The sequence below is a fragment of the Nycticebus coucang genome, chromosome X (genome assembly GCF_027406575.1).
Source record: "Nycticebus coucang isolate mNycCou1 chromosome X, mNycCou1.pri, whole genome shotgun sequence".
Classification (NCBI taxonomy): domain Eukaryota; kingdom Metazoa; phylum Chordata; class Mammalia; order Primates; family Lorisidae; genus Nycticebus; species Nycticebus coucang.
Window position 1 is genome coordinate 111,186,405 of NC_069804.1, and position 15,342 is coordinate 111,201,746.

The 15,342-nt window shown below is 41.3% G+C and overlaps 1 pseudogene; it reads right to left on the bottom strand.

Annotated features, from left to right (window-relative positions):
* Positions 1-6,249: 6,249 nt before the first annotated feature.
* On the bottom strand, positions 6,250-6,395 carry LOC128578856 (uncharacterized; annotated as a pseudogene).
* Between the last annotated feature and the right edge of the window lie 8,947 nt (positions 6,396-15,342).

Below are 15,342 nucleotides of genomic sequence, written 5' to 3' on the forward strand. Positions count from 1 at the left end.
AGAGAAGGCTAAGGAGACATGGCAATTAAATGCAATGTGGTATTTTGGATGGAATCCTGGGATAGAAAAGGGACATGAGGAAAAAACTAGTGAAATCTGAATGAACTATGGAGTTTACTTAATTACAATGTACCAATATTGGCTCCTTAGTTATGACAGATGTACAACAGTAGTGTAAGATGTTAAGAATAGGGAAACTGGCCCAGCGTGGTGGCTCACGCCTGCAATCCTAACACTCTGAGAGGCCAAGGCAGGAGGATCACTTAAGTTCAGGAGTTGGAGACCAGCCTGAGCAAAGTTAGACCCCGTCTCTACTAAAAATAGAAAATTAGCCGAGTGTCATGGTAGGTGTCTATAGCCCCAGCTACTCAGGTGGCTGAGGAGGGAGGATTGCTTGAGCCCAGGAGTTTGAGGTTGCTGTGTGCTAGGCTAATGTCATGGCACTCTAGCCTAGACAACAGAGTGACACTCTGTCTCAAAACAAACAAAACAAAAAGTAGGAGAAATTAAGTGAAAGTCACATAAGAAACTCTATATGGACGGCACCTGTGGCTCAGTGAGTAGGGTGCCAGCCCCATATACCAAGGGTGGTGGATTTGAAACAGTCCCCGGCCAAACTACAACAAAAATTATAACCGGGCATTGTGGTGGGTGCCTGTAGTCTCAGCTACTTGGGAGGCTGAGGCAAGAGGATCACCTAAGGCCAGGAATTGGAGGTTGCTGTGAGCTGTGACGCTACAGCACTCTACTGAGAGCGATAAAGTAAGACTCTGTCTCTTAAAAAAAAAAAAGAAAGAAACTCTTTGTATCATCTTTGCAACTTTTCTGTAAATTTAAAACTTTTAAAATTAAAAGTTTATTAAACAAAGAATAATAACTGCGTTGATTGAAGCACATTAAATATATAAAAACATATGATTTATAATGAAACTAATAACAAAAATTTTTGTTGATCACCATTGAAGGTTGCTAAGGCATCGACTCATAACTCACAAAACTGATAAAGAGAGAGTTTTGCTCTTGTTCTGGCTGGTGTTGAACTCCTGAGGTCAAGGGATCATCCTCCCTTGGCCTCCCAGAGTGCTAGGATTACAGGCGTGAGCCATGAGTCCAGCCTGACAATAATTTCTTAATTCTCGGTCTATATTCCGAAACATTTATTCTGCTTTTTCTGTATGTATTATGACTCAGAATAAGCAAATAACTGATGAGGTAAAGTTCCTATTTATGAGAGAATTATGGTTGATAAATGCAGAAAAAATATTAATATTAGAAAAAGCACCCATTTTGCAGTTCTTTCTTTTTTTGTTGTTGATACAGTCTCACTCTGTTGCCCTGGGTAGAGTGCTGTAGTGTCATAGCTCACAGCAACCTCAAACTCTTGGGCTTAAGTGATTCTCTTCTCTTGCTTCAGCCTCCCAAGTAGCTGGGACCACAGGCACCCACCAGAACGCCTGACTAGTTTTTCTATTTTTAGTAGACGTGGGGTCTCTCTCTTGCTCAAGCTGGTCTTAAACTTCTGAGCTCAAGCAATCCACTAATGTCAGCCTTCCAGAGTGCGAGGATTACAAGTGTGAGCCACCAGGCCTGGCCTCCTTTTTGCAATTCTTTAATGAAATCATGCATCTAGGGAATGATTACTAGGTAAAAGGTTGGTGGGGATCTTTATCATGGGGGGATAAGCTGGCATCATCTGAATCCATTGGTCAATCTTAGCAGCAATCAAAATGAGATATGCAGTCATAATGCACATCATAATGTGGCACGGTAGGAAGTACATTGCACCATTTTCCAGGTATCTTTGCCTAAAAAAAAATCTCTCTCTCTCTCTCTTTCCCACTAAATCTAATCAAATCTTTAATTATTGATTCACAGGAAATTCAGGGAACAAAGGACAAGTTAAACAATACTATGAGGAAGCAATTAACCAAATCCAGAGTGCTGGATAGTGTACAGAGAAAAAAATGACTCACTTTCTTCAACAAATCAGCGACATAAAAAAAAGGAAAGAGGGCCGGGCGCAGTGGCTCACATCTGTAATCCCAGCACTTGGGAGGCAGAGGTGGGTGGATTGCCTGAGCTCACAGGTTTGAGACCAGCCTGAGTCAGAGGGAGACTTAGCCTCTAAAAACAGCAGGGCATTTTGGTGGGCACCTGTAGTCCCCGCTACTAGGGAAGCTAAGGCAAGAGAATTGCTTGAGCCCAAGAGATTGAGTTTGCTGTGACACCACAGCACTCTACCAAGTGTGACAAAGTGAGACTCAGTCTCAAAAAAAAAAAAAGAATGCAAAAAGGGTGGTGCCTGTGGTTCAAAGGAGTAGGGCGCAGGCCCCATATGCCAGAGGTGGTGGGTTCAAACCCAGCCCCGGTCAAAAACTGCAAAAAAAAAAGAAAAAGAAAAAAAAAAAGGAAGAAGATGATGGGAGAAAAAGTGAGAATTAAGAGAATTTATCAACCAAATGCAATGAGTGGACCTTATCCTAATCTGAACAAACCAACTATAAAAACATATCTCGAGGCTAGCGCCTTGTGGCTCAGTAGGTAGGGCGCCGGCCCCATATACTGAGGGTGGCGGGTTCAAACCCAGCCCTGGCCAAACTGTAACAACAACAACAAAAAAAAAATAGCCGGGTGTTGTGGCGGGCGCCTGTGGTCCCAGCTACTTGGGAGGCTGACATAAGAGAATCGCCTAAGCCCAGGAGTTGGAGGTTGCTGTGAGCTGTGTGATACCACGGCACTCTACCTAGGGCGATAAAGTGAGACTCTGTCTCTACCAAAAAAAAAAAAATCTTGAAATTAATTGTGGAAACTTGAATATAGACTGGTAATTAAGAAATTATTGTCAGGCTGGACTTGATGGCTCACGCCTATAATCCCAGCACTCTGGGAGGCCAAGGGAGGATGATCCCTTGACCTCGGGAGTTCAACACCAGCCAGGACAAGAGAAAAACTCTCTCTATACTAAAAAAAAAAAAAAAAAAAAGAAAAGAAAAGAAAGAAAAATTAGCCGGGTCTTGTGGCTGGGACCTGTAGTTCTAGCTGAGACAAGAGGATAACTTGAGTCCAGGAGTTTGAGAATACTGTTAGATAGGATGATGCCATGGCACTCTAGCCTAGGCAACAGAGTGAGACTCTGTCTGAAAAACAAAAAAATTATTGTCAGTTTTGTTGGATGTGATGACATGGTGGTTACGCTTTTTTTTTTTTTTTTTTGAAACAGAGTCTCACTATGTTGCCCTGGGTAGAGTGCCATGGGGTCACAGCTCACAGCAACCTCAAGGTCTTGGGCTTAAGAGATTCTCTTGCCTCAGCCTCCCAAGTATCTGGAACTACAGGCACCCACCACAATGCCTGGCTATTTTTTTTTGTTGCAGTTGTCATTGTTTAGCAGGCCCAGGCTGGGTTAGAATGCGCCAGCCTCAGCGCATGTGGCTGGCACCCTACCCATTAAGTCATGGGTGCCACCCTAAAAAAAATTTTTATAAAGATGGGGATCTTACTATGTTGTCCAGGCTGGTCTCCTACTCCTGGCATTGAAGATATCCTCCTGCCTTGGCCTCCCAACATACTAAGATTACAGGTATGAGCTACCATGCTCTGCCACAAAGTAATTTCTGTGAAATTTTCTTTGAAATCCTCCAGACAGATGAAAAGAAAAAAATGAGTGGAGGCTAAATGAAATAAGATTGGCAAAATGATAATTATTGGAGCTGGGTAATGGTAATGTGGGTTCATTATATTATTCTCTCTTATTTATGTTTAAAGATTTTTATAATAAAAAGTTTAAAAAAGAGGTCTGAACCAGGGGTATGAGCCCTGGATTCCATTCTCTAATTTGCCTTAATTAGGCCTATGATCCTGGCCAAGTTATTTCATTACAGTACTTTAACTCTTGATAACACAGAATAATAACTTGTTAAAATTTACCATGTCAGCAGAGCATGTAATCCTAGCACTCTGGAAGGTTGAGGCGGGTGGACTGCTTGAGCTCAGGAGTTCAGGACCAACCTGAGCAAGAGTCAGACCCCGTCTCTATTAAAAATAGAAAAACTGAGGCAAGAGGATCATTTGAGCCCAAGAGTTGGAGATTGCTGTGAGCTATGATGCCACAAACTCTACCCAGGGTGACAGGTTGAGACTCCATCTCAAAAAAAAAATGAATTTGAGGTTGCTGTGAGCTATGATGTCACAGAACTCTAATCAGGGTGACAGAGTGAGACTCTGTCTCAAAAAAAAAAAAAAAGATCTTGGTATATATTTATGCACTTTCCAGACATTTTACTATGAATACAATATATAGATATAAATCTCTTTTAAAAAATAAAATTTGGACTATACTGTATGTATTCTTCTGTAGCCTAGGTTGCTGTGGGTGTGGTATTATAACCTCTGGGTAATCATACTAATATGTAAACATGGCCTAGTTTTGTTTCATTTTCTTCCCACAGCTGCATCATTAACTACAATGAGCCTTTTAATGAATATGTACCACATGTGCCAAAGGAACAGCAGTCTCTAGTCTGAACTCCTGCAGTTAGTCTCCTGGCTTCTTATTTTACCCTCTCCATCCTTCACACAAACACCAAAGTGATCTTCAGGGAATATCCCTAACCAAGTCACTTCTCTACTCAAAACCATTCAATGCAAGAAGTTATGTACTCTATGATTCCATTAATATGACACTGTCAAAAAGATAAAACTGTAGGAACAGAGGAGAGCTAAGTGGTTGCCAGAGTTAGGGGTATGGGGAAGGTGTGATAGGACAAGGGAATTGTTCTGTGACCTGATTGTAGTGGTGGTTACATAAATCTACACATGTTAAAATTCACAGAACTGTGCATTACTTTAAAATGTCAATTTTCCTGTATGATAATTTTTTAAACTTTCAATGGTTCTCCCAGTGCTTGCAGATTCTAATTCAGCAGTCTCAGCCAATATATTTAAGGCCCTCCCTGGGCCTCCCACCTCCCAATCTACTTTTGCAACCTCATTTTTCACTGTGCCTCTCCCCTAATGCATGCTATATTCCAGCCACACTATAACTACTTGCTGTTCCGTGAAAATATATTTCATGAACTTTTGTTTTTTTCTTTTTCTTGTTAGTTTTTTCTGAGCCCAGAAAAGATGGGTTTTCATCTATCAGTCATGATATATGTAACAGCCACCCCACTCCCTACCTTTTGATAGAGAGGCTCACTCTATTGCCCTGGGTACAGTGTAGTGGCATCTCCATAATTCACGGCAACCTTAAACTCCTGGGCTCAAGTGATTCCCCCTGTCAAAGCCTCCCAACTACTGGAGACTACAGGCACGTGCCACAATTTCCAGCTAATTTTTCTATTTTTTGCAGGGACAGAGTCTTGCTCTTACTCAGGCTGGTTTTGACCTACAGGGATGAGCCACCACGCCCAGTCAGACTCTATTTTTAATGCTTATTATATATATATATATGTATGTATTTGTTATTTCCAACAACCTTGAGATATGCACTATTATTAAACTCACTTTTCAGGTGAGAAACAGGCAGAGGTTAAATAATCCACTCGTGATGATCATTACTGCTAATAAATGGCTAAAGTGGGACTGAAACCTAGCCTGGTTCCTGACTGTACAACTGATTTATAATAATGCCTAGCTCAAGCAGCTAAGGTGCCAGCCACATACACCAGAGCTGGCAGGTTCGAATCCAGTCTGGGCCTGCCAAACAACAATGACAACCACAACTAAAAAATAGCCGGGCGTTGTGACCGGCACCTGTAGTCCCAGTTACTTGGGAGGCTGAGGCAAGAGAATCGCTTAAGCCCAGGAGTTGGAGGTTGCTGTGAGCTGTGATGCCACAGCACTCTACCCAGGGTGACAGCTTGAGGCTCTGTCTCAAAAAAATAAATAAATAATAATGCCTCACTGAAATAATTTTAAGTTTCTTATTTGAGACAGAATCCATAACATTTCTGAAAGCTAATTGTGACCCATGTATTTCTTTTCATGGCAACCAGTTTTATGAATTGGATGACACATATCCATGTCCTACTGCACCCCTGCCCCAGAACCCAAGCTAGGTAGCAATTGAAAGCATGCATTGGTTTTGCTGTAACTCCTTGCTTACATTACCTGTGTCCAGAATAATCACTACATCTGCCTAACATTTAAAAATATTCCCCGAGCCTCAGTAATTATTTATGAAACTAGTGTTTCTGATTCTTTCTCCCTTAAGATCCAGAAAGACAATGAGAGTCCAGCATTAGAATTTTATGTGCCCCAGGCAGGAAACAGCTCTGGCCACCAACTCAGGCATCAAGCTAGGATGAACAAAGGACTGTCAGTCTTATTTGTCTCTGACTGATACAAGAGTACCATCAACAATAAGGTGTCTCTTTGCCCATTGCCAAGGGGTATGTCATGAACTTTGACACCTCTATGTCTGCTTGGTAATGTGCCTTCTGTTAAAACGCACCCCCATTGATCACCACTGCCAATGGAAACCCCACTGTTCATCAATGTTTAGCGCAAATATCACATCTTCTGAGTATCTCCTCAACTCCTCAGTCAGAATTGAATCTCTCTTTCTCCAATGCTCCCACACTTTACTCAGAAGTATTCACTACAACTGAATATTTGCATTCCTTCCATTCCTGTCTCAGCACCTAAGGCCCCACTGGTTTCCAGGCCAGGCTGTACACATAGATTTTAGATTTGTCCTGTTATTTGCTTCCCATCCTTCAAACTCCAGCTTTCAATTTCATTCTTAATTAAATAAGTTCCTGCTTTTCTCCTCGGGTGCTAGATTCTTTCCTTGGCCCCCTAAACACATGATTCTCCCATGCCACACCCAGGGAAGGTCTAATTTTCTGACCTGGTTATTCCTGTTTAATCCCACTCTCCTGGCTTGCAGACAGAGAAGCTTGTCTAGCAGGTATGGGTATCTGGAGATTGAGGCTGGTGGGAGGAATGTCTCATTGGCGAGTGAGTCAATCCAATGAAGAAGAGCAAATTGGAAGTCAAGAAAAGCAGGCAGAGGTTGGTAAATCAGGGAACCAGAGCCAAGGAAAGTTAAGAAGGACTGGAGCCCAAAGCCAAGAATATGACCGTGTTGAGGGAAAGGAACCACATAGAGCAGGCTAAGCCATAAGCCAACTTGGATAAATATTAGAAATAAGGGTCTTTTGCTTGTTTCCTTCTATGTGATATGTGTACGGACCTGCCTCCATTTAAAGAGACAAAGATGAGTATAAAATGCTCACTGACTTTAGTTCTACCTAGTTCAGAGCATGGTTCTCAACATCTATGGGAGGTAGTATGGTAGAAAGGAAAAAATATGAGCTCTGGAATCAGAATGACCGGGGGTAAAATTCTTGGTCTTTGCCTTAGTTGTGTGACCATAGGCAAGTGACTCTCAACTTCAGCTTCTTTACCCGAAAACTAGAGATAGATCTACTTCACAGGGTCATTGTGATGATAAAATGAAACTATATAAGCACTCAATAGATGATAAGCTACAGGGTGGCACCTGTGGCTCAGTGAGTAGGGCGCCGGCCCCATATACTGAGGGTGGTGGGTTCAAAGCCGGCCCTGGCCAAGCTGCATCGAAAAAATAGCCGGGCATTGTGGTGGGCGCCTGTAGTCCCAGCTACTTGGGAGGCTGAGGCAAGAGAATTGCCTAAGCCCAAGAGCTGGAGGTTGCTGTGAGCTGTGATGCCACAGCACTCTACCAAGGGTGACAAAGTGAGACTCTGTCTCTTAAAAAAAAAAAATAGATGGTAGCCTCCTTCTTTCAAAAACAACTATCATAAAGGACTTAAATTTAAGGCATGAAACAATAAAAATCCTCAAAGAAAGCATAGGAAAAACACTGGAAGATATTGGCCTGGGGAAAGACTTCATGAAGAAGACTGCCATGGCAATTGCAACAACAACAAAAATAAACAAATGGGACTTCATTAAACTGAAAAGCTTCTGTACAGCTAAGGAGACAATAACCAAAGCAAAGAGACAACCTACACAATGGGAAAGGATATTTGCATATTTTCAATCAGACAAAAGCTTGATAACTAGGATCTATAGAGAACTCAAATTAATCCACATGAAAAAGCCAACAATCCCATATATCAATGGGCAAGAGACATGAATAGAACCTTCTCTAAAGATGATAGACGAATGGCTAACAAACACATGAAAAAATGTTCATCATCTATATATTAGAGAAATGCAAATCAAAACAACCCTGAGATATCATCTAACCCCAGTGAGAATGGCCCACATCACAAAATCTCAAAACTGCAGATGCTGGCATGGATGTGGAGAGAAGGGAACACTTTTACACTGCTAGTGGGACTGCAAACTAGTACAACCTTTCTGGAAGGAAGTATGGAGAAAACTCAAGCTAGACCTCCCATTTGATCCTGCAATCCCATTACTGGGCATCTACCCAGAAGGAAAAAAATCCTTTTATCATAAGGACACTTGTACTAGACTGTTTATTGCAGCTCAATTTACAATCGCCAAAATGTGGAAACAGCCTAAATGCCCACCAACCCAGGAATGGATTAACAAGCTGTGGTATATGTATACCATGGAATACTATTCAGCCATTAAAAAAAATGGAGACTTTACATCCTTCGTATTAACCTGGATGGACGTGGAAGACATTATTCTTAGTAAAGCATCACAAGAATGGAGAAGCATGAATCCTATGTACTCAATTTTGATATGAGGACAATTAATGACAATTAAGGTTATGGGGGCGAAGCAGAAAGAGGGACGGAGGGAGCGGGGTGGGGCCTTGGTGTGTGTCACACTTTATAGGGGCAAGACATGATTGCAAGAGGGACTTTACCTAACAATTGCAATCAGTGTAACCTGGCTTATTGTACCCTCAATGAATCCCCAACAATAAAAAAAAAAAAGGTAAGAGAAAATGTCAGAGAAAGAGAGAGAGAACATTCAGGGTGCTTCAGTGAGCGCAGGCTCCGAGGCCTAAAAGAAACTGATGCATGTACATACTTACCCTCTTGTGATTTGTGAAATTTTAACATAGTGTATTGTGTGTAACCTTTACATATTAAAATTTTTGGCTTTATAAAAAAAAAAAAACAACTATCATAACTTCTTGTATTTCTAGTTAGTTGTATAAAACATATGTCTCGCTCTTCCGGCAGAGCTTAAACTTGTTGAGAACACAATGTGTGAATCACTTTTCATATGTATTTTACTTTTTAATATAATTTTTCTGATTATGAATATCACATGAATTTATGCAAAATATAAATTTTGCAAAACACTTAGCACGGGAGAAATCCCCAATAAGCTTCCCTACCTTCCCAAACAGAGAACTGCTAAAAAGAGTTTGGAGCATTTTCCTCCACCTTCCTGCACTGTTAATTTGTTTTTTGTTGTTTATTTTTTTTACAAAAATGAAATCGCAGTTAAAGTATGGTTCTCAAAATATAGTAGGAAAAAAAAAGAAACAAATAGCATGAGCATGTGTCAAAGTCTGATTTAAACTCATTGAAGAGGAAACCAAAAGGATGGCAAAGTGAACTCAAAAGAGGATATGAAAACTGGTATTTTATATACAGCTGGTAAAAAAAAAAAAAGGAATGCTAAAATAAGGTTGCTAAATTAGAATCAAATCTGGTTCATGTTCTACAGGGCAACAGGAACTAAAATTGTGGTGTCTTTTGTTTTTACTATTTAACACACAGTTTAGTACATAGTTTTATTTCTATAAAGATGCATTAAAATTACAGTTTCAGGGCTGAGACAGTCCTATTAAATCAATTGTCAGTACTATCACGATTGTTTTATTCAATAATGTTATGCTCTAGGTTTTATTTAAGACTTTAGTTTTTTAGAGCAGTATTATATTCACAGCAAAATTGAGGAAAGTACAGAGATTTTTCCATATATCCACTGCCTCCACATGTACATAGCCTCCCTCATTCTCAGCATCCCCCATTGGAGTGGTGCATTTGTTACACTTGACAAAACTACATCAACACTTCATTTTACCCGAAGTCAACAGCTTACATTAGGGTTGAGTTTTGGTGTTGCACATTCTTCAGGTTTAGACAAATGTATAATGCTATGTAGGCACTATTACATTAATAGTTTCATACAGAGTAGGCTGGGCATGGTGGCTCACACCTGTAATCCTTACACTCTGGGAGGCCATGGTGGGTAGGTTGCCTGAGCTCATGGGTTAGAGACCATCCTGAGCAAGAGTGAGACCCTGTCTCTAAAAATAGCGGCACATTGTGGTGGGTGCTTGTAGTCCCAGCTACTTCGGAGGCTGAGGCAAGAGAATCACTTAAGCCCAAGAGTTTGAGGTTGCTGTGAGCTATGATGCCACCCACAGCACCCTACTTAGCGTGACTGAGACTCCATCTCAAAAAAAAAAAAAAATAGTGTCATACAGAGTAGTTTCACTGCCCCCCAAATCCTTTGTGCTCCACCTATCCCGCCCCATTGTGGTATCTTCTTTAGGTCAACAGAAAATAATATCACTATATTTTATCAGTTTTACAGAAGTATAAAATTATTGGACTCTAATTAAATTGTACTAAATTACAAATCTCTAGACTTAAAGAATTAGATGATCTTCAGATAGGCCTGTTAGAAAGTGCTGTTGGGCGGCGCCTGTGGCTCAGTTGGTAAGGCGCCGGCCCCATATACCGAGGGTGACGGGTTTAAACCCGGCCCCGGCCAAACTGCAACCAAAAAATAGCCGGGCGTTGTGGCGGGTGCCTGTAGTCCCAGCTACTCGGGAGGCTGAGGCAAGAGAATCGCTTAAGCCCAGGAGTTGGAGGTTGCTGTGAGCTGTGTGAGGCCACGGCACTCTACCGAGGGCCATAAAGTGAGACTCTGTCTCTACAAAAAAAAAAAAAAAAGAAAGTGCTGTTAATGTGATATTAAAGTATCAAGTAATCATCTTTCCTTTAGTATTAGTTTCCTAGTGCTGCTGTGACAAATTACCACAAATAGGCAGCTTTAAACAACACGTTTATTCTCTTTACAGTTCTGGAAATGAGAAGTTGGAATTAAGCTTCATTGGGCTGAAATCAACAAATCAGCAGAGTCACACTCCTGGAGTTCTATGGGAGAATGTTTCCTTGCTTTCTCCAGCTTTTAGAGATGCATTCTTCCATTCCTTGGTTTGTGGCCTCTTCCTCCATCTTCAAAGCCAACAGCATAACATCTTCAAATACCTCTGCCTCCATTTTCACATCCCCTTCTCGATTTCTCTCTTGAAAGGATCCTTGTGGTTACATCAGGCACAACCAAATAATCCAGGGTATCTCCCCATTTTGAGGTCAACTAATTAGCAACCTTAATTACCAGCATCATGTAACATAACATATTCACAGGTTCCAAGGAATAGGACATGGAGATCTGTGATGGGGGAGTGGTCATTGTTCTTCCTATCACACCCCATTCACAAAGTTTTAACGATTACTTAAAACCTAATCTTACATGTTTTATTCAATTTGCTTTTGTCACTTTTCACTGAGTACATGCTGTATGCATCTACCTCACTTCTTTTTTGTTTTGTTTTGTTTTTTTGTATAGACAGAGTCTCACTGTACCATCCTTGGGTAGAGTGCCATGACGTCACGTGGCTCACAGCAACCTCCAGCTCTTGGGCTTACGCGATTCTCTTGCCTCAGCCTCCCATGCAGCTGGGACTACAGGCGCCCGCCACAACGCCCGGCTATTTTTTTGCTGCAGTTTGGCTGGGGCTGGGTTTGAACCCGCCACCCTCAGCATATGGGGCCGGCGCCCTACTCACTGAGCCACAGGCACCACCCCTTCACTTCTCTTAATGGCTAGATAGTATTCAAATTATGGAACTGCTGGAATTTAATCATTTTACCCGGGATGGAAATTTAAATTACCAATTTTTCACTGCTATAAACAGTAGAGCAATGAACATTCCTATACATATCATTTTGCACAGTTGTGACTATGTTTCCATAGGAAAAAATCATAGAGGTTAATGTGTATTATCAACATGTATTATCCACTCCCACTGCTTCACTTAACTAGCCTAAAAATACAAACAAAAACAAGGTGTATACCCATTGAATTTTGACAAACATTTAATAAATCACCTTCCAAAAATATGCACTGAGCTGAACACCTGTAGCTCAACAGCTAGGGTGCCAGGCACATACACTGGAGTTGGCAGGTTCAAATCCAGCCCAGGCTTGCCAAACAACAATGACAACTCCAACCAAAACATAGCTAGGCCTTGTGGTGGGTGCCTGTAGTCCCAGCTATTTGGAAGGCTGAAGCAAGAGAATTGCTTAAGCCCAAGACCTTGAGGTTGCTGTGAACTATGACACCATAGCACTCTACCCAGGCGACACAGAGAGATTCTGTCTCAAAAAAAAAAAAAAGTCTATACAAAAATGTGCACTAATATTTTACACTCATATCAATGATGTATGAGAGTGCCTATTTATCTCCCACATTGCTAACGCTAGATATTTGGGATTCAGTTTTGAGTCTTTCAGGGCCTATGTAGCACTTTGAGATATGCACACAGGTTTTCCTGGCACAAAATATTAAAGGATAAAACAATGCAGGTCCATTGTACAACTCAAGGGGGCTTGTCTTAACAATGATGCATCAATAATAGATAATGTGTATAAATGTGACTTCTATATTATAAAGTACTATTAAGATTTTTTTCATGCATGGGATGTGTTCTTTTCACATTTAGTTCTCACATCTCATACAGATTGGCTTCACTATTTCCCACTTTCACATGGTATGTGTCTTGTTGCCAAGACTCATAATACTTTCACCATGCACACCAGTCTCTAAGGTCTAAAGTAGGTATGTCCAACCTGCAGCCTGCAGGCTGCATGCTGATTTTTCTATTTTTTTTTTTTTTTGAGACAGAGTCTCAAGCTGTCACCTAGGTAGAGTGCCATGGCGTCACAGCTCACAGCAACCTCAAACTTTTGGGCTTAAGCAATTCTATTGCCTCAGCCTCCTGAGTAGCTGGGACTACAGGCACCTGCCACAACGCCTGGCTATTTTTTGGTTGTAGTTGTCATTGTTGTTTGGCAGGCCCAGGCTGAATTCGAACCTGCCAGCTCCGGTGTATGTGGCTGGCACCCTAGCCACTAAGCTACAGGCGCCAAGCCTGAATGCTGATTTTTGAGGACTGTTTTGCTTATCTATGGTGTCAGATATTGTGAAAAGTAGGCACAGGCCTTTTCTTTTGCTCATCAGCTATGATTAGCGTTATTGTACTTAATGTGTGGCCAAGGCAATTCTTATTCTTCCAATTTGCAGTAGAGGAAAAAAAAAAGGTTGATCATCCCTGGTCTAAAGTGTGTGACTATGCCAGTCCTTCAAGAGGAAAAGCATGATAAGATTATGGACATATGCACTCCCTGAAGATAGTAACAACAGCAAAATTTTTAAAGAACAATTCCCAGTCTTGGGTAAGTAAATATTTTGGTGGGTCCAGAGTTAACTGATTTTGTACTATCTTCTTAAAAGACCAAGCCCCAGTGTTTTTAGATGGAATATCCTGGTGAGCACCCTAACCTACACATGCTTACCCCATCCCCCATTCTGGGAAGTGGCAATAAATTCTGTATTACTAATGACCATGACTGTGTGAGGTGCAGGCATGAGAGAGTTTGCTGATAGGGTACTGAAAGTTGACCTAGGCTCTCAAGGCTATAACAGCTTGGGGGAAGATCACTATTTTCCACTATCCACTTCCCCTGGCCTGCTCTAGAACTATGAACTGGCTTCTCAACAAGAGTAAAAGCAGTGTTGGCAAGAGGAAGTGTAAGAGAATGGGCTTCAGCACCACCCTGATTGGTTGTTTGTAGAGTCCAAGTTCACACAAACCTAAGTGGGCATTACTCTGTCTAGTTTTCTTCCTACAACCATGGTTTGGAAAGTGTGTGTTTAAGAAGATATAGGAGACAATGTCCTGAAATTAAAAAGGAAATGGGTCCCTCTAGCATCCTTCCTGCCACCACCCCAGTACCCACCTACACGTGCATGTGAGCACACACTCAGTTTTTATCCCAGGCTTTGTATGCTTTGATCTCTCTCTAGATGCAACTGAGTAGGGCCCTCTGATAAGGAGTGTTTGGTAAAGGAATGTTTGGTGTGAACACAGCCACAACTCAGGGGATTCCTGAAACTACTAACCTACTAAAATGGACTAACACACTTACAAAGGACCTAAGAGGATTAAAGGGTTGTATCATGATTAAGAGTGTAACCTCTGGAATCTGAGGGCTTACAACTGAATCCTGGCTCTGACACTAGCTATGACTTTGGAAAGATCACTTAAGTTTTCCATGCCTTAGAATCTTCATCGTTAAAATGGGGAATAAAAATACCTACCTCATGAGGGCTGCTGTGAGGATTGAATGAAATAATGCATATAAATCACCTAGTACTATACTAGGCATATAAAAAGTGCTCACAAAGATAAGCTATTATTCAATTCTTCCACAGTGCCTCACAGTCCTATGCTCATAGTTTTTAAAGTATTTGTGGAGCAAATGAAATTGACAACTATTAATTTAATACACTTCCCTAACATACTAATTTGCCCATACTTTGCTTACTAAATTTCCAATAATAATGGAAATAGCTGTTATTACAATAACTTAGTTCTTTTTCCCAAATTTCATGGCTCTGCCTACCTTTTCCAGAAACCATTTGCTGGCCCCATCTCTGCCTCCTCTTCCACTCAGCAAAACTTGCCTACACATGTGCTCTGTGTTGCTTTAAGAGTCCAGACAGTAGTCAATTTTAAAAGTGTCTGCAAAGGAAAGCATTTCCCCTGCCCCATTACCATATTTCCCAATTCCTTCTTTTCTTGTATATCTAGAAGATTTCTGTGAAACAGGAAGGCCACTACCTATAGGAAATTCTGTGGGTTCTTCAAATTATGTACTGTCTCTTCTCCTTGGGTAAGAGCAGCAGGTTTTTCAGGTCAGAAGCTGCTCCACACCCATCTCCCTAAACTACCTGCATTCCAAAGATATTAAGTCAGGAGGCTTGGGAGGATACATGGATGGAAAATTTTGCCTGGTCCAGTGCTGAGGTACATTTTTTCTGCCCTGTGCATCTCCACTCTAGCTGTAATTGGCATGGTTGGCTCAGTGTGTGTGTGTGTGTGTGTGTGTGTGTGTGTGTGTGTGTGTGTGTGTGTGTATGTTTCCATAACACCCACTCCTTAAGTAGCTGATTCACATGGCTTTTATGGACCAAATTATGGTTCTACACTGCTCCTGCTCTTTATTGAGTACATGGTGACTGTTGGGGAGAAATTCTTGCTTGAATTCCAAAGAGGCAGTG